The 24323-nt window shown below is 32.1% G+C and overlaps 1 long non-coding RNA gene and 1 pseudogene across 1 annotated transcript; one reads left to right on the plus strand and one right to left on the minus strand.

Moving 5' to 3' along the window:
* Window positions 1-175: 175 nt before the first annotated feature.
* LOC112038151 (nuclear/nucleolar GTPase 2-like) lies at window positions 176-4573 on the minus strand (annotated as a pseudogene).
* A 1435-nt stretch (window positions 4574-6008) lies between these two features.
* LOC136062936 (uncharacterized) lies at window positions 6009-13984 on the plus strand. The gene is made up of 3 exons (XR_010624670.1): window positions 6009-6140; window positions 6266-6305; window positions 13754-13984. It is a non-coding gene; the product is annotated as an uncharacterized LOC136062936 (long non-coding RNA).
* The last annotated feature ends 10339 nt before the right edge of the window (window positions 13985-24323 follow it).

A 24323-nucleotide genomic window follows, 5' to 3' on the forward strand; every position in this document is an offset into this window, starting at 1 on the left:
ATATAGGGTCTGTCTGAGATTCACTTATTTTACAAAAATTGAAATTTTTTTGCTGAAAATACTATAAATAAAGATAAAATTTAGTTGAAATAGTACAGTGAGATCCATGTATAGTAGCAAAAATGACCTGTATAGAAAAATAAGCTGGCTTTTTAATTTTTGCTATACACACACATAATCTGTAATTAAGACAAGCTCCCAGGTATAAATACTCATAAACAAAATTTATTTTAGACATACAAAACTGCCCAGACTACAAAAAGTGATAATCCCTCCGCAAAAAACCTATGACTAACTAGCAGGAAGCTGACCGGCAATCTCATCCTAGGTTGCTGGACAAAGTTCATGCGTATCACCCTTGGCATCTTAGACCAGCTTGAATTTTTCACACCCTTTCAGCTTGTCTGTGTCACCCCTTAACTCGTTCTCACTGAAGAGATCCCTTTGAACAGGGACAGACATTTGCTGCTGGGAGGAAATAACATTTGCAATAGCTCTGAAAGCTGCTGCAGATGCCTGACTGCTACCCACTTCATCTTGGTCAGCACCAAAAACGTTGGGTTCATCTGACGATTTGTCTTCTTGTCGTGGAGCGGGCACAAAAAAGGGTATTTTACCTCTCTGCCAGTCATGGAGGACCATCTTTTGCCGCAGTCATCAACTCAGGTTCACCACCCTAGCTAGACAGCCCATTTGTAACATAGTAGTGTCAATAATGAAGCACAACTGTTAATTTCAAAAGCAAAAGTAACAACATCAAGAGCCGAGTTGCCATTAATGGATTGGTGTTGTACATATAAATCTAATAGCACATATGCTAACCATTCAACGTTCAACGGCGTCAGAGTTATGGACACTTGTTTATGTCTCTTGGAGGTAAGTTGGGTAATGCTGGGTTCAGTGATTGCCCACTTAACATGCTGGAAAGGGGTAAGCATGATAGTAAAGAGGCTTGGGAGTCAATTTTTCTGTGCTTGAGTAACACTGTATAGGCGTACTTTTGAGGGAAAGGGCATGGCACATCTGAAGTTTTTGTTCCTCATCTATGAGTGAATGTTGACTTTCACCTCTTTTACCACCTAAAACCTTGCTGACTTCCAAGCTGATATGAAGTTTTTTCAATACTATAGCAATTTTTTTTTTTTGGCTCTTCTTTTGTATACTTCCCATGTACTAGGGTTGTGCCCCTTCCTGTTCTTTTTTAATGAAATTACTTATAAAAAAAGAACCTCAAAGACACATAAGAAAAGGCAATAGTCTTCTAATCTTGTTAAAAATCATATCAAGCTGAATTGAAGAATAATTGCAAGCATTCGACAAAAGTGGTATCCTAACATCACCATTAAGCGTTATAGCTAATACAAGTACCTTACTTATCAAAAATAATATATATATATATATATATATAATTGTACCTTCATAAGCTTTCCTGTCAATTTGCATAGCTGAACTAGAAAGTCATTATCATCATTCTTGAGATCACCACCAAACAAATAACTAGCATTCTGCAAACAATGTTGTATATTTCTCTTAAAAAAAAAAAAAACGAAAAGAAAAACAGGCAAATAAAGGAATTAAGAGTCTCATTCAGAAGCCTAGACAAAGCAAGCAAACAAAATAATACACGCTATAAAATCCTAGAATAAAAACCAAGGAACATGTTGAACTGCACCCTTTTTTGTATTTACTTCTTGTCAAATTCACTAAAGCCAGACTCAAGATAACTATTACCTAAAATCCATTGATAGCAATCAGTGATAATGATCCATGTGACTTTTATATCTAATATCCAATATTTGGTATTTTTAACACCATGAAGACCCAAGAAATGACGGTGTATAACATAAAAAGCAAGAATGAATTCTGATGTTGTTAAGTTTTAGTACTTTGCTCACAGCTGCAGTTTTAACACCAACGAAAGCCCAGGACAATCAAAGTGGAAGGAGACCACTTGACAATGGGCTCTAGCCCAACTGGCACCTCCTCCCTTATTATATGGAGGGAGAGATCTTGAGTTCCCACCAAAAATAAGTGCAAAAAGACCTCTTGCCAAGAGATACTTGGAAAGGCAGAATGCCCTAGAATGTATCGTTAGAGTCATGACATAATATTTTATTAAAATTAAAACTATAGAAGAGAGACGCACCAATCTTTTATCTTATATGCTCTTTCCCAGTGCTCCTTCTTCACACGTTTCAAAACTTCTCCAATGTGTTCAGAGGCATCCTGCAGGTTCGTGACACGTACCTGGAAACAAGGGCAAAATCCTTATTAAAAACAATATAAATGACTCATAAAATACCAATTTGCTTAATAAAAACACACAAGCATTAATATGAAATAGAAAGAGAGAGACAATGGAGTTCTCTACAGATCCAATAAAATAAAGAGGCAAGATAGCAATCATTAGGGAGAATTGGACCTTATATAACAGCAAAATCCAAATAGGCTAGCCCCACGTATAATATGCAACAATAAGGTATGGTTAATTTACTAACATGATGACCGAATTCTCATAGATCAAGTAAAACAGATACATCATCTAAAATTTAAAATTAAAATTAATACAAAAACTTCAAACATATAAACCACAAATAAAAATAAAAGGCACACCAAAACATGGCAAGATAGCAATCATTAGGGAGAAGGAGTCCTTATATAACAAAGCAAGATCAAAATAGGCTAGCCCCATATATAATATGCAACAATAAGGTAAGATTAATTTACTAACATGATGACCGAATTCTCATAGTCAAGTAAAAAAGATACATCATCTCAAAAATAAAAAAAAATAAAAAAATAAAAAAGTTAATAAAAAAACTTCAAACACCCAAAACACGGATAAAAGCAAACTAATTTTAGAAATGTTAAGCCAAAGACCTTGTAGTTGAATTGACACCTCCTCATGCACAAAGTGTTTAGGGGTCTAGGGGGAAAAAAGTTCAAGAGATAAACTAAATTAACCCTGAACAATTTCAAATCTAGCTGAAGACAATTTGAATATGATGCCCAATCACATGGCACATATAATACAGGTTTGACTACAATTTTACTGCATAATGTAACTCAATCATGATGATATTGCTTCAATGGCACATTCCTGTATTCTACAGTTTAGAAACCAAAGGCATAATTAAGAACAAATAAGGATAATTATAACAATAGCATCAGCAAATCAATGTTTCAAAATTGGTTAAAATTTATCATGGAAGCACATAATTAGAACATACCACACCCTTAAGTATAACATCTGTTTCAGAGTCACTGCTCTTATAAACAACTCCAGAGCTGTCAATCAAATGGATCCTATTTGTGAGGGTAATTTGTGAGGGTAATATACTTCCACACTTTAGTCTCACCAAGAATAGGAGCAACATTGCAAACCTTTGAAGAAGAACACAAGTATGTCAGTGAACCAAACCATTAGCACAACCTTGTCACATAAAAGCTATAGATCACAAACATCATTAAAATTAAAGTCCTTTTTTTTTTCTCGTATTAGTAAACTGGATGCTCTCTCTCTTGACTAGATCAATTGGACTTTCTCTTGTTTTATGGATAAGAAATATTGAACTTTGTCTTTCCTCAAGAAGGAACACAAGGATATAAATCCTAAGAATGGGACTCTTTACCAATGTCCTTTGCTGGCAAGCTTCTTGGTATTGATAGTAATGGTAAAATGTGTATGTAATGTGTAATTTGAATCATCCAAAGAAATATTCTTGCAATGTAAGATCAAGATTTAATCAAAGAAGACACTAGCAGAATTGCATAGATTTTACATGACAAAATAACTTGTGCTGACCAAAAAAAAAAAAAAAAAATTCATAGCTTTAAACCACCATCACAAAATGCACAAAGCTTATTACAGGAATTTGATTATGTTTTCTTATTTTGGCCTCCCAAAACATAGTTCCACACTCATGCATGTGTTTCAGGCAGTAGGTTGAGCTACAGCCTGGCAGAATGCCACCGCAAGCACACAGTAGGGAGGTTGAGGATGTTGTACGACAGGCAACATATCTTAATTCTAAATAACATGTTCATATGCTAACATTATGGGGCATTCAAAGTCTACTACAGCATAACCAGAACAAATCACAAATAAATCCAAAAAAAATTTAAAAGTAAAATGAGTCCAAATTTAAATGCAATCTACTTGCACTGCAAAAAAGGTAACCAAATTATTTAAGTTCTGTTTTATGATTCAATGATCAAACTACAATAATATATCAAATATAACATTTAGAGAAATAAATATATGAATAGATCCTTGTTTATACAAACAGGCCTAGTATATATGATTATGTGTGTGCCTGCATGCCCTTAAATTAAACTAGCCGCTGTAGAAGAATAACACATCATAGGCAGCTAAGGAGAAGAGAAATATTACATTCTTTGTGCGAAGTGTATTGATAACCGACGACTTTCCAACATTGGGATACCCAACAAATCCGACAGATATGGATTGCTTGTCACTTTTTATGCGAGCAAATTGTCTCAATACTGACAGAAGAGAACCCTGAGTCCAAGAAAGATATAAATTTGAAAAACAACATATTAGAACAGCTTTTTAAGCTAAATCACGCTAAGAGTTACACATATACAATGTGCAATTTATATATTCAGTGAATCCTAAACTTTGAGTATAAGGTCCTTCCATAGTTCCATACTAATCATGTTAAGTGTCTATTTGGAAATAACTTATTTAGTTGAAATTGAAAACTTTTTACTGAAAATACTATAGATAAAGGTAAAAATTAGTTGAAATAGTATAGTGAGACTCATAAATAGTACCGAAAAGTGCAGTAAAACCTATGAATAGTATAAAAAATAAGCTAAATAGTAAAATAAGCTGGCTTTTTAAGTCATTGCCAAACACAACCTACCAGTTCCTTTGGATGTGGCTTGAAAATAAAAGAAGGAAATGAAAAGAAAAAAAAAAGTGCATGTGTGTGTATTTGGCCATAACATTATATGTCTACATTGTAGGATAATTGCTGGTCATAATTTGGCCAAACTAATTGAATCAAATTGAGTTTTATTTAATTATTTATTATTTATTTTTTTTATTTAACTCCCTCCATCCCATTTTATTAGGCCTGTTTAGAAAATCTAACTTTTTAGAGTAACATTATTTGACGTGTTATCTTTTACATAAATGGTAAAATTTTCCAAAACTATGCTCCCTAATTTAAACTTTATTGAAAGAGGGGCATTGACATTTTAAATAACGTAAAAAAATATGTTAGGAAATTTATTTATTGATAGTAATAGAGGCCGAAAAATTAAGGACGGAGGGAGTATATGAGTTAGGCCCCAGGCGGAGGGGGGTCAATGAAAATGCAAAGTAGTGACATTTGTTTCATGAGATGTGTGTAATATGGTAGTGCGTATAAAAGGGGAGGTAATGTTATAGGAAACATCTAGAATTTGTAATAATAATAAGTTCTGCAAAGCATACCACACATTGTTAGATATCAAGAAGTTAGCAGTTATCATGATCTTTCCTCGTGAGTAGATAGATTACACTTTTTGTGTTAAATTAGTCAATTCAGTCATAGCAATGCTACCGTCACACCAATTTGTAATTTATCCACAAAAAGAAAAAGAAAAAGAAAAAGAAAAAGAATAAACCCATTTGAACCTTTGAGCCTGTTAACTGTAGATTCAAGCCTTCAATTTTAGTTGGGTCTTAACTTGGGACACACAATAAAGAGCACAGCTCCAAAAACAAATGAATTCAACTCTTCATAAAAGGGTCTAGGATTAGCATGAACGGTGATGGTTTTTTTGGTGGGTAGGCTATAGGCCTCATAGAAAAGGGGCCGGATTAGGTGTTACCCAACCCAGTTCTTATCCTTTAGAGATTTGTTTTTAGGTGGAAGCCATCCTTTAGAGACCCCACTAATGCATGATTAAAACATCATGCATGTTTTACTTTCTTTCTCACAAGATCCACACCTTTCCTTAAAATAATATAATTAAAAAAGATTTGCAGCTTTCACTTTTAGTAATGAAGATATAGTCGATGGTGGTGGAGATGGTGATGGTGGTGGTGCTGGCAACGCCTATGCACTTCGGGCCCATTTTGGTGGCTAGATTACTTATAACATAGTATTTGTTCACAACAAAATCAGGTTTTTGTTTTTCTTTTCCATAACCTTGATTTGGTTCGGCATCTTTTAGTCATTTCTTATTATTTGTCTTATAAGATGTTCTGTTTAATATTAATTACTAAGATTTTTTTTTTGGTTTTTTGCAGAGATTATGGAATTGGAGGACTTGGGAAGATTTTGTTTAATGTAAGTTAAATTATGTTTGATTAAATCAAAAGTGTCGAGTTAAAGTTACATTAGGTGTTATTTGGTTTTATTTTTTTTAAATTGTCTCTAAAATTCTGAATTTGGACATTTGTTTTCATCCTGCACTGCCATATTTCTCATGTTTAGTGTGTTTATGATTTGTAAGTTATTTGTTTTTTTTTTTTAAAAAAAAAAAAAAAAAAAAAAAACTGTCTCTAAAATTCTGAATTTGGGCATTTTTATTATTATCCTGTATGGCACTACCATATTCCTCATGTTTAGTGTGTTTATGATAAAGACAACAAACTGTCCTTAACTAATACTTTTCCCGCAAGTGATCTTCTATTCGGTTTATTTAACAAAAAATTGAATAAACCATCTTTTGGTGATGCAAAAGTGATTGCTCTCCAAATTTTAATCCAATTTGAAAATTTTGGATTTTCTTGATATTATATTTGTTTACAGTAGGACTTTAATTTTTTTTTTTGGCATGTGAAATGCTAAAATTTTTAGTTTCCATAGGAGGCATAACCTTTTGTTTCTACAAGAAGTTAGGTTGACAATTAGTAGATAAAATATTCCTAGAACATCATTGAGATGCATTTCCTTCTTTAATGTCTTCTTCCAACAGTAATCTAATTACAACTAAGCACCCTATTACTATTCTGGCATCCTTCCAATGGTTGATATCTTCTTCCAAAATTGATTCCCTTCATTCTGTATGGCGATGCCCTAATAGAATTTAGCAGGATAATGTGTCATCAGTCAGAAGCATTTTGTTTGTGAAACCTCTTATAATTTCCTGTTGTATGGCTCTTCTTGTTGCCTTCATTAGCTAGTGTCTTGGATTGGGATCAACACTGGAGCAACATCCTTTGAACCGTCCCATCCACTTCTGTCTTTAGCTTGGTGTGCCAAATCCTCCCTTCCTCTTGTTCCTCCTTGTATGTCCTACCGCTAGTAAAAAGATCTACCAATCTTTGTTTATCACTGTGGACTTGTCAGTCTGGTTCACCTCTCTATTATTTTCTTATCCTTCTCATTTTTACAAGGCTTTAATGTACTACCAATCAAAGTGTTACAAGCATTAGTGTTTCTTAAAATAATCACCACAAAGAGACAGCAAAACAAGTGGCTTTCAAAAAGAAACAAAGAGATAGCAAAACAAGTGGCTTTCAGAAAATTTATGCTCTATCATAAAGCAATTCAATCATATTTGCAATTAAACACTTTTCACACAACAACACAATACCAACTAAATATTAAGGAAGCACGGGTGGACCATTTTGGCCTACACACTCAAGTTGGATTCGTGTGGACACACCATGCGGCCGTGGACGCGACTACACGCGCGTCCACTGATGATTTTTTTTTCTAACGCTACCCGAGTCGGTCCAATTCTGTTCAATTCAGTTCAAAACGGTTCGAAGTTGGACCTAATATGAGCTAAAATGCTTATAAAAAAACATTAATTTCAAACTTATCTTTTATTTAATTTTAGTTTCAAACTTTCAATATTGTATTATAATTTATGAACATCATGTAGGATGTANTATCCTCCATATCATTAAATTATTAATATTTTCTCTTCTTTTTTTTTTTTTAATTTTAAAAAAATTAAACATATAATCTTTTAATTAAATACAAATAAATAAAAATTTCCTTATAAAATCGTACCCATTTTTTTTAACATTTACACTTCCTTCAACATTTTTCATTCCTTTCACATTTTCATCTCCTCACTACCATCTACCTTAATATCACTCTTCATCTTTCCCTTTATCTTCATTTATTTATTTTTTCTTATTATTCTTATCTTCTTATTATAAAATTTTCATTATCTTTTCTATTCTATATTTCTATGCATAATTTTCCCTCACAAAAAAAGGTTATTTCTCTCTCTCAATTTTTTGGTGGATTTTTTTTTTTTTTCTTGCATCTCTGCTTTAGCTTATTAATTTTTTGTATTTTTAAGAACTCTACTTTGAGTTGATGCAATTTAGTTTTGTGTTTTAAGTTTTTTTTTTTTCTTTTTGTTCTCTTTGATTGTTAAATATTATCCTATTGCATTATAAAGAATATAATATTATCCTATTAAATAGCATGATTTGGATAATTTTACCGTATAAAAATTTTACATAAGTTACATAGACAAAAGTAAAACAACAACAACAACAATAATAATAATAATAATAATAATATATTTATATATATTTATGAGATAACTTTAAAAAAATAATCACGGGCAACACGCGAGTGTGCGACTAGTCTATATCTATATATTACTAAAAGCTGAAGCGTAGCATTTAATGTTGCTACGCTTCTATTGAGCCACGTTAGCAGCCATGTCATTATCAATTTTTTTCCAATTATTTTTATACAATTTTTAACATTTAAAGTGAATTAAAAACTCTATTATATTACAATCAAAATATCATATTTAATTTATCTTATTTTTAATTATTCTTATTTATTATTAAATTTTCAATTCCATTTTAACTTTTCATATCCCCACTATTCTCTATCTTAACTTTCTTCAACCTTTCTCATTTTATTTCAACTTTTCATATCTCCACTACTCTTAATATTAATATCATTCTATCTCTTTATCTTCCTTTATTTTTGACTCTTCTTATTCTTATCCTCATGTTATAAAATTGTCACTCTCCCTCTTATTCCTTGCATAATTTCTATTTTTCCACACACAAAAGCCCCTCCCTCTCTCTCTCTCTCTCTCTCTCTCTCTCTCTCTTTATATATATATATATATATTCCTTCAATTGTTGGTATATATTTCTTTTTTAATTTTAGTGTAACAGGATGACCCTCAAAACATACTGATGCAGTATTGAAAGCTCCACCAAATGCACCGCAGAAATCAGTTTTAGACTACTAGAAGTCAGTTAGTTTGCTAAAATTGGAATTGACAGGTAATCCAGCTTGATACGATTTAGTTTTATATTTTATGTTGTTATCTTTTTTATTCTCATTGGTGGTTAAATGTTATGTTATTGCATTATAAAGATAGTATATAAAAATATAATATTATTTTATTACATAGCATAACTAAAATAATATGGTGTTTATTGCTATACATTTCATTTTTATTATTTTATTCTCATCTTATTTTATTCAACATTTAAATTTAGCAACATCCTCCGTATCATAATTATTTATATGTTGTCTCATTTTTTTTTTAAATTAAACATATAATATTTTATTCAATAAATAAAAATTGTTCTTATAAAGTCTTCCCATGAAATGTTACAATGCATCAATGGAAAAATGAAATACAAAACAAATATCAATTTAGAAACACTCAATTTAAAAAAAAAAAAAAAAGAAAAAGGAATAAACAATTTTCTTATAAAGTATTCCTATAAAACGTTATAGTGTATTAGGGTCCGTTTGGTTCCCATAAAATATTTTCTGAAAAATATCTATTTTCTGGAAATGCTATTTTCTGGAAAAAGAAAATATTTTCAAGTGTTTGGTTGTATTATGAAAATGGTTATAGAAAATATTTTCATGTGTTTGGTTCTATTAGGAAAACGCTATTTTCCTACAATTTTTCACATTTTCTCATCTATTTTCTTAGCATCCAAACAAATTTTGTTACAAAAAATTTCAAAATCACAACCAATTCATCACCAAATTCCGGCAACAAATTCCGGCAATCAAAAGCCACAACCACCAAAACATCACCACCACACCACCACAACAACAACAACAACAATCAAATTAAAAAAAAAAACTGAGAGATCGAGGAAGAAAAAGCGACAGGTGTCTAGGTCGGTGGTCGAAGGCAATGGGTCGGCGGTCGAAGGCGATGGGTCTGGTTCGTGGATCGGCGAGATCGAGGAGGCGATGGGTCTGGGTTCGTTGGTTCGTGGGTCGAAGCGATGGGTTGCTCGTGGGTCTGGGTTCGTCGATTCATAGGTCGGCGGTTGCTCGTGGGTCTGGGTTCATCGGTTTGTGGGTCAGCGGTTGCTCGTGCTGGCTTGGTCTCTCTCACTGGCGGTTTGTGGGGCTTGGTCGCCGGTCTGAGTCTCTCTCTCTCTCTCTCTTCGTGCTCTTTATTTCTTTTCCAGAAAATTTCATTTGAAGTGAAAATAAAAGGGGAAAGCAATTTCCGCTTTAACTCACGGTCAACGGAAATGAATTTCCAGAAATGCTATTTTCGATACGCAACCAAACACTCGCATTTACGAAAAAGCATTTCCGGAAGTAATTTTCACCAAAAACAAATGCAGCCTTAATAGAAAAAGAGAATACAAAACACATGCTATTTTAGAAACACTAAATTTATAATAATAATAATAATAATATCAAATCAAACATATTATAAAATAATAAACTAATAGTTATAGATGTACTAACTTCATGACAGCACAATGGAATAAAATAAAAATAAAAATAAACGTTACAATATGCATATTTAGTACATTAGAATTATCATCAAATTTGGGAAAACAATAGGATGTTAACAAAGAGGGAAAGAAAGAGATTAGTAAAAGAAATCAAATGTCAATTAAATAAATTAATTAGTAACCGTTAATTGGAAAACAAAGAGGCCGATGGCTAAAGGAGTAAAAAATTAATTAAAGACGACCTTAGAATGTTATTATAAACTTTACAATGCAAATAAATAAATCGTTAAATTCACTTAATTAAATCATAATATCAACAATTAAATAAAATCATACAAAATTGAAACTTGATACTAATCAAACTCTAATCTAGAAAATCATATTTATTATCAAAACTAAATGGAAAACGTTCTTCAGTAATAATAGAAATATATAAGAAATAAAGATGAAAATTTTCAAAATCTTTTTTTTTTTAATTTTAGAAACACTAAATTTATTATTATAATAATAATAATAATAATAATAATAATAATAATAATAATAATAATAATAATAATAATAATATCAAATCAAAAATATTATAAAATAATAACTAATAGTTATGGATGTACTAACTTCATGACAGCAAAATGGAATAAAATAAAAATAAAAATAAACGTTACAATATGCATATTTAGTACATTAGGATTATCATCAAATTTGGGAAAACAGTAGGATGTTAACAAAGAGGGAGAGAAAGAGATTAGTAAAAGAAATCAAATGTCAATTAAATAAATTAATTGGTAACCGTTAATTGGAAAACAAAGAGGCCGGTGGCTAAAGGAGTAAAAAAATTAATTAAAGATGACCTTAAGAATGTTATTATAAACTTTACAATGCAAATAAATAAATCGTTAAATTCACTTAATTAAATCATATAATCAACAATTAAATAAAATAATACAAAATTTTAACTTGATGCTAATCAAACTCTAATCTAGAAAATCATATTTATTATCAAAACTAAATGGAAAACGTTCTTCAGTAATAATAGAAATATATAAGAAATAAAGATGAAAAATTTCAAAATTTTTTTTTTTTGACATTTCATTTAACATTATTTATAAATAATAAAATATAAAAAAAGTCCTTAAATGCTTATATTCTTCACACACCATGACTTTTAAAATCTAATGAAAGGTTCTAAGAATTTAACTCTTATTTAATGCCTCTATTATGAAAATCAACCGCCAATAAAATATGATAATAGTAAGAAACGTTATAAATGAAAACATGAAAAAACTAATTAGCCACTATTATTATGGAATAGATGTTTTTTTTTTATGCATCTAAGAAAATGAAATGTATAGGGTTTACTTATTAAGGTATATGTAAAGATCCACGTTAAAAAAATATGTAAATTTTTTTTGAAAAAAAAAAAAGTATACGTAAGATTTTTATTAACTTAAAAGACAATGAAAATCCAATTTTTAATTACACAATCGAAGCATGAACATGTAACATGTATTACCTTCTGAATTATTGGTTGGAATTTTCACAATTATTGAAAGAGAATCTCCAAATTTAGTTTTTAGAAAACATCAAGACTAGGTGAATTTTATTCTTTTTAACTTCCATTGAAAAAAAAATATTACACACATTATTTCAACCCTTATGGAAAAGAAGGTTTACCTGTAGTATGCAAAATGTGTTTAATTGACTTAGAGATGTAAAAATTAGTCAACCAACTATAGTAGAATTAATGTTTCAAATTTTAAATAAAACAATTCTACAATAATAAAAAATTATTTTGTGATAAATATGATTATGAAATACATTACTTTTCATTAAATTAGTTCAAATTACAAAATAATAATAATAATAATGAGATCACCATAAAAAAATAATCACGCGCAACGCACGAGTCTGCGACTAGTTAGATATTATAAGAGAATGATGGTGGGAAAGCCATTACAACACTAACTGTCTAGTCTACACCCACGGGGCACTTAAAAAAATCATTTTTTTAAAATTAAATCTTGACTAACTTTTTAATAACCATGGTGTAGAATTTAATTATTCCCAAATGTATTGCACCTAAACCTTATATATAAATAAAATCCCTTCTCTCTAAAAAAAAATTCCCATCTGCCAATGGATTTTGGGGTTTTGATATGTGTGTGAGCATATATCTGTGAGTGTGCTATGTATGCTATGTATATTTCCTATAATGCAGCTTGTGTGCGTGATGTGTGCTTGTGAAAAAGAATAGATGTTACCTGTTTGCTCTATTTACTTTGTGCTCTGTTGATAGCTGAAAAAAATGACCAAACTTTAGTTTAGGATTTTAGCTAAAAATGGAAAAAGAAAGATGAAAGATTTAGAACAGAGTAAGAAAGAATGATATTGCGTTGTCTTTGTTGTGCTCCATCCCCTTTTCTCTCTTCCTTTGCTCTTGTTTCTTGTTAAAGTTGCTGCCTTTGGTGCTACAATGGGGTCATTTGCTTGCTTGCTTGTTGTCTGTTGTTTTGGGTTTGTGGAAGAAAGGAGGTTGCTTTATGAAGTTTGCTGTAGTTGATGTTGTTGCCATTGTTGTGGTTTAACAATGGTTGTTGGGTTATGAAGAAGGTGTGAAGCTGGGTTTTTGGGCTTAATGGGATTTTTTTTGTGATTTTTGGGTTGTACAACGAAGGTTTTCTGCATTGGGGTAGGATTTTCATGGAGATGCTTAGAAGTTAGAATGAATACCAAGGAAAAATGGGTTTGTGCCTTCAAAGTGCTGTTGATTCAGATTTTCTTTCTCTCTCCTTTAGAAAAAGATGAGCATATAAGGTCCTTTTACTCTGCCTTGGGTTTGAATGACAGGAAAGGAAGTAAATAGAAAAAAATAAAAATTAAGGGAGAAGGAAATATGTGGGTCTAGTAATAGGTTTTTTTTTTAATCAAATTTATAAGTTAAGTTTTCTTTTCTCTACTGATGTCTTGGTCTAATAATAAAGAGTCAGGAGCAGACCTTATTTGTTGAAATTTTCTATAAAAAAGAAAAGAAAATTGCTATCCAAACAATGGAAAAGAATTAATTTCCTTTCCTAACTAAAGAAACGTAGCTCAGGGGCAAAGGACTTCTATGTACTGGTGTGAGAATTAATGGAGGTGCTCTCGACCAAAGAACTAGAGGTTTGGGCTATGGTATCATGGTCCATATGGAATGCAAGAAACAAGTGGCTCTTTGATAGAAAACAAACTCAACCTTGCGGCATCTTGAGAGGAGCAATGAACCTGTTGCAAGAATACTAGAGACTCTGCCAATGACTGAACCGAACTGAGAAACATAGCCAAAAGAGAATTCCTGAAGTCTAAAATTCGTATTGTAAGGCTAAAGTGTTTTTTCTTTTAAGGCTGCACAGGAATATGTTGTATTTGTTTTGGTCTGGTGACATGCAAAGACATGCATAGGCCCATGTACCTCCCACTGGCATGTCCTGGTGGATGAGTTTGTAACAACTATACAAATAGCTTATGAATAAAAATTTTGTCTTCTACATTCAAAATATATATATATATATATATATACACGAAATATGGAATTTCACTAAATGAATCAACAATAAATCTCAATTGTACCAATTGTATCTACTTTAACAAAAAAAGTGCAGGCCTCTTTGACAGAAGCACTTTTTCATTCCTTATCCTAACAAATTTGTCATTTTTCTTAGGAGCATTATTTATTAGAAATAAATGGTCTAGCATTTGACTCTGCACCACTTAGAGGGCGTTTGGATTGAGATTATTCTCACGGCGCATTTTCATTTTCACGTTTTGACCTTTTTTTTTTTTTTTTTTCATCAGGTGTGAGAGGGAGCAAAGCAAAACTGTGCGCTACTGTGCGGCTACTGTTCACATGAACAGTAGCCGCATTTGTTGACTTCTGTCCATGAACAGTGCATTTGTGCACTGTTCACGGACCCACAAATTTCATTTTTTATCAACTTTTTCATTAAAAATGGGTCCCACGGTACTATTTACACATTTAAAAATTATTTTGCTACAGTGTTTTCAGTTTTCAGTTTCAGCAACAATAAGTTCAATCCAAACGGACCCTTAATTGAACACTTGAAAGGTAACTCAGAAGGTTAAGGGAACACTTGGATATATATTTAGTTTACGTGGATACTTGCCTCGTGAGATTTTGATTTTGATTTAACAAGGTAAAGATTTTCATTTATTCATTATAAGAGGTGTATCTTTGGAAGCCAGAATTAAACAATATTTATATTGAAAAAATAGGTCAAGCAAAATTAATACAGGGTACAGGACCTTTCAAGGAATGATTGGTGTGCGAGACCAAAAAGGGTAATGAAACTCCATTTCTTCCACTTTCATTCATTGATTCATTCATTTTTGTTAAGATTAGATAGGCATTTATTTTTCTTACAATAAGCTTTGAAATTCAAAAAAGTTATATATATATATATATATAATAAAAAAAAAAGATAAATTTGGAAATTTGGGAAGAGGGAAAGGGATCGAACAAGTTCTTGAAAAAAAATTTCTCCAAAGATTGAGTTAAGAGGAACAAATTAAAAAAAAAAAAAAAAAAATCCTTTTATCAATAATTTGAGTAAATATCTTAAATCTATATTGAATTGGTAAGTCCATGTATCAACCAAATAAATTTTGTTATGATGTGAATCAACTCAATACGATTGGTCTTGAAAAAATTTCTTGGGTTAATATTTAGTAAATCCAATCTTAAGTATTGATGATGCCAAAATCGTTAGTTGGATCACTCGTCCAATCCGGAGTTTTAAATGATCTTGTAGAACCTGCAAAATAAAGAGAGTTGAACGAAGAGACCACCAGATTGTTCTTAGTGGGGGAGTCTCTGATACTTAAGTTAGTATCAGCTCATATCTTTTGTATATAGATAATGTTTTGTAGTGGTTTTTGACGTACCTTAGCTAGTGAGACAGATTGTCCCTTTTATAGGTGACTTAGATAGCTGTTGTACATAAATTAGGGTGATTATTACCTTGATTGTAACGTTCTTTGTCTTGATGAGAGTTTAAGGCCTTTGTTGGTCGTTATTGAATGTGTTGAGCGGTTATCTTTGATGGCCTACAAATGATGCAACGTTGTCCATATTAATGGACAACCATAATGATTTTTCTGGACTCATCAGTTGCCCCTCATTCCCAAGTCTGATTTTGCTTTATGCTGGTTAGGCTTAAGGAATATTCTTGACTTGTTTAGATTCTAGCTTCTTTATCTTCAACTATTTTCTTCTTCAGGAATGTTAGTATTTCTATGACGACCTCTTAGTATCTGCCTTTTGAAGGTCTTTTTGGATGTTTGAGGGATCATAACTTGAAAGTGAGCAGATTTCATTGGACGACATGTGTGAGGTTTTAGTGTCTTCTTTGGATCCCTTCATCATTCTTTTGTAAATTGAAGAATTTTGATATTTGGATGATGTTATTCTTCCAAGATTTATATTCTTGTGTGAAGAATTTTTGGCAACAGGTGAAATGGTCTTAGTAAAGTCATGACCCTCCTATTGGGTAAACCCCTTAGCAACCAGAAGTGCCTGTACCTCTCAACATTGCCATCTGACTTATATTTCACACTATAGACCCACTTTCAACCCACTGCCTTCTTATAAGGAGGTAAATGAGTGAGAGTCCACGTATTGTTAGACTCTAAAACAACAATTTTTGCATCCATTGCTTCCTGCGACTTAGGATTTTTGATAGCCTTAAAATAGGACTTAGGTTCAGGAATGTTAGTAATGAGGGAACAAAAATTGGCATAAGATGGTGACAATTTTTTAGTCAGATAAGTGTACAAAGGGTATTTGATACCTGAGGTGGTAGATGAGGAACCTGACTTGATGGATGAAGTGAAGTGAGTAGATTGATCACAATGAACTAAGCTGCATTTTTAAGATTGCAGATAGGAAGGAGGCTTAGAAATCCTTTGGGATCTCTTTAAAGATGGATTAAGAGGAACAACACCTAAATTTGGAACAACATCTGCATCTGCATTAGGAATAGCAGGATTACCAAGAACAACATCTGAATTAGGCATAGAAACAACCTCATTTGGTGACTGAGACTCTAGGATAGGAAGTGAGGAAGAAAGGGAAGGAACAATATTAGGAATGGGAGCAGTGGAAATAGGCTCATCTGCAAATGGAATGACATGATCCTATGTAGGAATATTATCAATGATAGGATCATAAGTTGGAAAGGAAACCAAAGGATTATGGGGTGAAGCCACTGAAGGAAACAGATGAGGTAAAGGGATATTGGAATGAGTGAAAGATGAATAGGGATTTGATACAAAAGGAAAAACATTTTCTTGAAAAATCACATCCCTTGAGATAAAAATCATTTTAGTAAACAAGTTAAGAAGCTTGTAACCCTTAACACCAAAGGGGTATCCAAGAAAAACACAAGGGACAGACCTAGGATCAAACTTAGACCTATGGTGAACTAAAGTTGAAGCAAAACAAAGACACTCAAAGACCTTGAGATGTTCATAAGAAGGGATTTTGCCATATAGTTTCTCAAAAGGGGACTCATTGTTCAAAATAGGAGAAGGCAACCTGTTAATGATATGTACAGCAATTAACACACACTCACCCCAAAGATAAAGAGGTACATTAGACTGAAATTTTAAGGCCCTAGCCATGCTCAAGATACGTTGGTGTTTCCTCTCTACAACTGCATTTTGTTGTGGAGTGAATACACAAGAACACTGGTGGATAATACCATTTACAGAAAAGAAATCGTTCAAGAAAAATTCAAGAGCATTATCAGTCCTAAACACTTTGATTTTAGTGTGAAATTGAGTACATTTCATGTTGTAAAAAGAAACAAGCAAAGGTCTAGTATCTGATTTGCATTTCATTAGATAGACTCAAGTTGATCTAGTGGTATCATAAACAAGAGTAAGAAAGTATTTGTAATCTTTTTGAGTAGATTTAATAAAAGGACCCCAAACATCACAATGGACAATATCAAAAACATTATGAGAGATATGATTAAAAGATGGAAAGGGAAGCTTTTTTGGCTTAGCAATAGGACAAAGAACACAATCTTTATTGCTTTGAAATTGAATTACATCAAGAAGATTATTGTGCAAAGTACTGAGCTTATTATCAGAGACATGCCCAAGTCTAAGATGCCAAAGATATGGCTTAGAAACAACATGAACACTGGAAACAAAATGTACAAGTGAACTAAAAACAGACTGCAAAATGGAAGAAACTCCTGATATTGATGTGCAATTTGGTGAAGCTTGCAACAAGTAAAGATTGTTGTGCAATTTACCCACTCCAATCGTTTTCCAACATGACAGGTCTTGTATGAAACAAACATTTGAAAGGAAAACAAGACAACAAGATAAGGACTTTGTTAATTTTCTAATAGATATTAGGTTGAATGAGAAAGAGGGAACACAAAGAACATTTTCAAGAACTAAAGTAGATGTTACGTGAATTGTTCCCATGTGAGTGACAGTGACTTTCTCACCATTAGGTAATTGAATAATGGTAGATATGGAACTAGTGATTTTGGTGAATAAAGTAATAGAATGAATTGTGAGATCTGTAGCCCCAGTATTAAGAACCCAAGTTTCATCATTGAAAGCAATTGTGTTCATAGGATTGATAGCAAACACAGAATGTTGCATGCTTAAAGACACATTCTTCAAACAAAAGACAAGTATTACTTGAGGTAGAAACAGGATTGATTGTAGAATTAGCTGAATGAATACCTTCACAGGAACTAGATGAGAAAGCATGGGTGTTAAGCAAATAAATCAACTGTTGGCACTGCTCAGAAGTAAAAGGAAAATTGCCACTACATAGTTGCGTTTCTTCAGTCTGAGATTGATCACCCTCAAGACTGATCTGGTTTGCCATTGGAGCCTTTCCCTTCTGCTTATAACCTGGTGGAAAACTAACCAGCTTGTAACACTTCTCCTTAATGTGACCAAGTTTGCCACAATGACTGCACATAGGCCTTCCTTTCCCAGCATTGCCTTTGAAGTTCTTGCTAGAATTTCTTGCAAAACCAGAGTCATAAGTAAAGCTTTGATTTTTAATAGCAAGAGCAGTTGTTTGAACTGATGAGCCCAGATTGAAACCCAAGGATCATTGTCTCTCTTCTTGAATCACCAAAGAAAAAGCCTTATCTATTGAAGGAATAGGTTCCATCATGAGAATTAGAGTGTGCACTTGAGAATAAGCATCATTCAATCCATTGAAGAACTGCATCAGTGAATCTTCGTGCTGAAGAGTGGTGATCTTATCATTCACACCACAAGTGCATTTGCCACAAGAGCAGCAAGGCAAAGGTCTAAAATTCAGCAATTGATCCCACGAAACTTAAAGCCCTGTAAAGTAAGAAGTGACTGCCGAATCACCTTGTGTCACAGTAGAGATTTGCTTCTATAGCTGTGAAATCCTTGGTCCATTAGCCTGAGAGAAAAGATTCTTGAGTGAATTCCAAACCTCAAGAGCTGTGTCCCTATTGATCACACTAGTAGTGATATGAGGCGAAACACAATTCAAGATCCAAGAAGAAATCATTGAATTGCACTAAGACCATGCCTTCTTCTCCAGAGGAGTGACTGCCATTAAAGCAATGATTGATCTATCAACAAAACCGAGTTTGCTTTTAGCATCCAAAGCCATCTTCATAGCACGAGCCCAAGTAGGATAATTATTCTCTGTTAATGGTTGTGAAACCAAGATCGCACCAAGTGATTCACCATGATGTAAAAAGAACGGGCTATTATGTTTCCTCCTATGGTGAAAGCTCACATTGTGAGGCTGAAGATGAAGCTTGTTGAGAATTGGACGCCATTGAAAGAGATTCAAACTTTGATACAATGTAAGAATGGAAAACAGAGAACAACAAGAAGAACAAAGGAGTGCTACGAAAGCTGAGAGAGAGAGAGAGAGAGAGAGAAAGCTTCTAGAAGATTTCTGTTATTACTAAATTGAATGAATGAATTGAAACTGTACAAAGATCCTATATATAAACTAATGTTGTTTTAAGCATTACACTGTCACTTGCTTCACTTTGCTCCACTCAACTAGCACTTCACTGTTGCAGCACCACTTCACTGTTACATCACTTGCTTCTTACTTCACTTTGATCTACCGCTCTAACCTTGCTCTTAATATCTTTACACATACATTAGTAAAACTCAAAAACAAAAACTGTTTTTTATATTAAAAAAATTAAAATTATAGAACCAAAGCTGACAACTCTGAACTAGTAACTACGAATCTAGTAATCTTTGCCTCACGGTTCCGGAAGTAAAGATATCTAAGATTTTAGCTTAATGTGATAATAATAGAACAAATATAGGACATGCTACTAACTTAATTTTGCAATTTATTGATTTGTGGATTATTCACTATTATTGACCAATTATTCACAATCACACAATTTAACAAATTATAAACTAAAAATAAATAATACACATAAAGTAGTATTTCAAGTGTTTCCATATTTTTGTTACAAAATTCTAAAATATAAACATTTATTAAACCCATACTACATGTATTGTTAGTTTTCTATTTCCGGTATTTTTTTCTGTCGATATTTTGAAACAAAAGTTCAGAATTAAAACCATTTATATATTTACCGTATATATTTTTGCTCAAATTTAAAAAAAAAAAAAAAACACACACTGTATTTAACTAACCATGTTCCTTATTTTTGTACTTAAATATCTACATCAACGGAAAAGGTTCCCATTTCGTCTTTTTCTTATCTCACAAATTGCGGCATGTCCTTTTTCTCAAAAAAAAAAAAAAAAAAATTTGCGGCCCTTTCTTAAAATATAAAAATAATAATTAAAAAAAAATTGCTGTGAAGAACCATGTTTTCTTCGCAAATGGTTGGAAGCCTTATCGCCTCACCCCTTGTCATGTCCTCATGCAATAAGTTTCCCCAACCCATATTAATACACCGAAAGAAGAAAGAAAGAAAAGAATTTGGAGGAAAATTGTCCACTTATACCATTTGGGCTAAATCATGAAGCGCAAAAATAGTCCTTGAAGACCCAAATCTCAACGAGTAAGAATTCCGTTTGGGCCACAAAACTACTAAATCATTTGGGCCACATGTGTTTCTAAAGGCGCAGAAGTTTTATGGGTACAAATATAGCTTTGGGACAAGAAAGGTTCAACTCTTTGGAAAACAAAACTGCTGAGTGGTCTAAAAGCTAGTCACATGGGAGGCTTAAAGGAAAATTCAGGCTGAGCACTCATACAGTCTCATTAAGGGCTAAAATAGCCTAATACATTTGTTTGGCAAAATATGTATAGATCTATCACTATTTGAGAAATAATTAAAGATTTGTCACTTTTTTAAAAACTTGAGTTTGTGAAACTCAAGTTTGCTATGAAACTCAACAGTCACATTTTGGTGTTTCTAAGAGCCCTATTTGTCAAGAATATGGCATTTCAGTCCATTTTGACAAATTTCAATTAATTCGGTCTATCTCGTCCCACTTCGGTGATGATTTGGGAGAAGAGGTTTGTGTAGAAATAAGAATTGCTTCATTGACAATTATGTAACCATATTCGATTTCTCTTTAGGCTATTTAATACATATAGAGGATGAAATGTATGATAGGATTAATAGAAATAAATTCAAACCAAACATTATCTTTTTTTTCAAAATATTTCTCCTTATATATTGATTGGATGCAAAATGATACCATGTAAGGCCATAAAAATAGACACATGATTTGTCGTTGTTGTTATTATTATTATTATTATTATTATTACAACATAGACACAACTTTTGGTTAGACTAATGACAAGGAAACGAAATAACTACAGATTACTCACATGCATGTCGTACAACATGATTGCATCTTAGCCTACATGTGGTGTTAAAAGCTACACTTTACCCCTTAAGGTTAATTTTGTTATCCTTTGTAACCCATCAATGGGACTGCTGTTAAAGAAACCTATCATCAAAATTTTGAAGTTAAGAAATCTCTATTTAAACCTAATTCAATGAAATATACACATTAGGCTATTCCCTTTAATCTGAATATGAAAACAAGTTTAGACCCCTACAATAGCTTATCACCAATTTCAATAATTTATTCAAGACTTAAATGGAGTAGTTATTTAGTCAGTAATCAGTATTAAAACACAAAATAAAAAATGAATATATAACAAAACAGTAAGAGACTTGACAAATTCAACTAACCGAAACTCATGTATTAAAATTTTTGAACATTTAGACACCCTATTTTATATTAAATTGGACCATCAGAACAAGATATCAAGTTGGAAGAAATCTAGACTTAGACTCATGTAAGTCCTAGGGGCCGTTGACTCTTGGATTATGGAATAGATGGGTTTATCCATTGGGGTTTGGTTATTTCTTATTGTTTCTTACCAAAATACCATTATTCTCTCTTCTCAAAAAAAAAAAAAAAAAAAAAAAAAAAAAAAACTATTATTCTGGTCGAATAGAAAAAAATAGTAGTTTATTTATTTATTTATTTATGTATTTTATCCAACCTTTTACACGAAGGGAAGCATGGTAAACAAAATAAAAATAAAAATAAAAATTAAATGTGTAAAATTGCGAGCCAAGTGTGATGCATAAATAATAAAGACTAGCAACATATATAAACATTAATCTATTACAGTACAGAGATACTATCCATAATACCTTAGCATCAGACCACCAGCGTAATCAAGATGCCCTTTATTGCAGCACACATTACATAGTTAGACTTTAGCACTGATAACAAACTTTTAAACACAATTATCTCGCAGAAATAGTACTGGTCCAGAAAGAAAGGTCTATACGTTGCAATCTGGTGCAACAATAATTATCTTATATAGTATCGGAATTTATTTATACTCTCTCCTAACCATGGTTTTAGTGGCAGCATTTAAACCTGAAGTCCATCTCCATGGTCTTGGAACAGTCAGAAAATTTCATACCATCTGCTATCAATCCATCATTCTTTGGCATATCAAAGTCGAGACAAATATTTTTGTTCTTAGCTCGTTCTTCGTCATGACATTTCTCGAAAACTTTTAAGAATTCACTGTCTGTCTTAACCTGCTGCTTCCAACAACTGCTTCATGACTTTCAGAACTGTTGGCCCATAACCACTGAACACCAATCTAGTTCCTTTGCACAGCACAACCCATCCTTTCTCTTTGTAGGAACGCAACTTTAGGATTTTCTTTGTCTCTGGGCGAATTTCAGTATCGTTATGAGACGTGGTGAATAACAAGTTGTTCAATATTAGCATTATATATTATGTTGAATATGCTAGTATGGATACAAAAGCGAAAGTATAAATTGTGCTTAACAACCTACATCCACAGAGGAAACCCTAAATAGCTACATCAATAATATAGAGTGTAATATAAATCTTGTATTACAATGAACCATAATACGTATATACATAGTAAATTAAATTCTAAACTAATAGACTTCTAGTATAAGTAGGAGACTTGACTTGTACACAAAGTAGAATTTGGTTTGATCTTATGCTAATAGACTAATATATCTCTAACACAAGTAATTGGCTATGTTCTTCTAGAAATGTCAAGGCCCTTCTTTTCCACAGGAAACAATTCTATGCTTATAACCGAATCATTTTTCACATTTTTTGCTTCCCCAGGAAATTTTGTCCACGTCTCATCCTGATCAACTCCATAAAAGAAAATGTACTTCTCTTTGAACTGATTGAACAAGGGCAAAAATTTTATTTAAATCAGCACAATAAATTTGCTTCAAATGCATGCATGAATACATTTACTTGCTTAAAAGGTTTGTGTATCAAACAATATCTATTTAACACACTCACTTACACACATAATATACAGCATTCACTATTTTTGTACAAAAACCATGACTTGTAGTCATCATTTTAGTTTAAAAACTTCAATGAATATACTGTGTGTAAATGAGTTTGCAAAATAAACAATTTCTGGCGCTCTTATGTGTGTAAACGTGTTTAAAAGTGTGTCAAGTATAATGAAAACTATTTGAAATCTCACCATGTCATTGTTATGTTTATTTTTCTTTGTTCTATGTTTTTTTTTTTTTTTTTTTTTTTTTTTTTTTTTTTTAATTTTGATTTTTGTTACATATCAATTAAAACGAATTAGAACCCATTTTTTTATTAGGATAAAACATCTTAACACTAATTGAATTGATTTAATTTTGTCTTTTCTAAGCAAAATTATAATTAAATTAAATTATGTCTTTTTTACATGTCCTTTGTTTTATTTCTTTAATTATTGATATTTTTTTTTTTAAAATAGATACATAAATAATTTTTAAAAGAAATTATTGTGTATCACACATGTTAATCGCTAGTGTCTTTATATAACCCAGGACTTCCATCATCCATGCAATGTTTGTATGTTTATGCATTTAGATCAGTGAAGTTAATCTTTACCCAAGTTGATAACTCCTTGTTAGAAGAACAAATTTCACTCATTAATACGGATCCAAACCAGTCATCGCTTTTGGGTAGTTCGTCTTCTTTGCTACGAGTGAAAGGGATGACCCTTCTTCTCCATGCCATAATTAATTATGTGAAGTGCATTACGGTTTTCCACTTTCCCTTGTGCATTCAACACCACGATGATAGGCTC

Source organism: Quercus suber, unplaced genomic scaffold (assembly GCF_002906115.3).
Source record: "Quercus suber isolate HL8 unplaced genomic scaffold, Cork oak 2.0 scaffold_469, whole genome shotgun sequence".
NCBI classification, from domain to species: Eukaryota; Viridiplantae; Streptophyta; class Magnoliopsida; order Fagales; family Fagaceae; genus Quercus; species Quercus suber.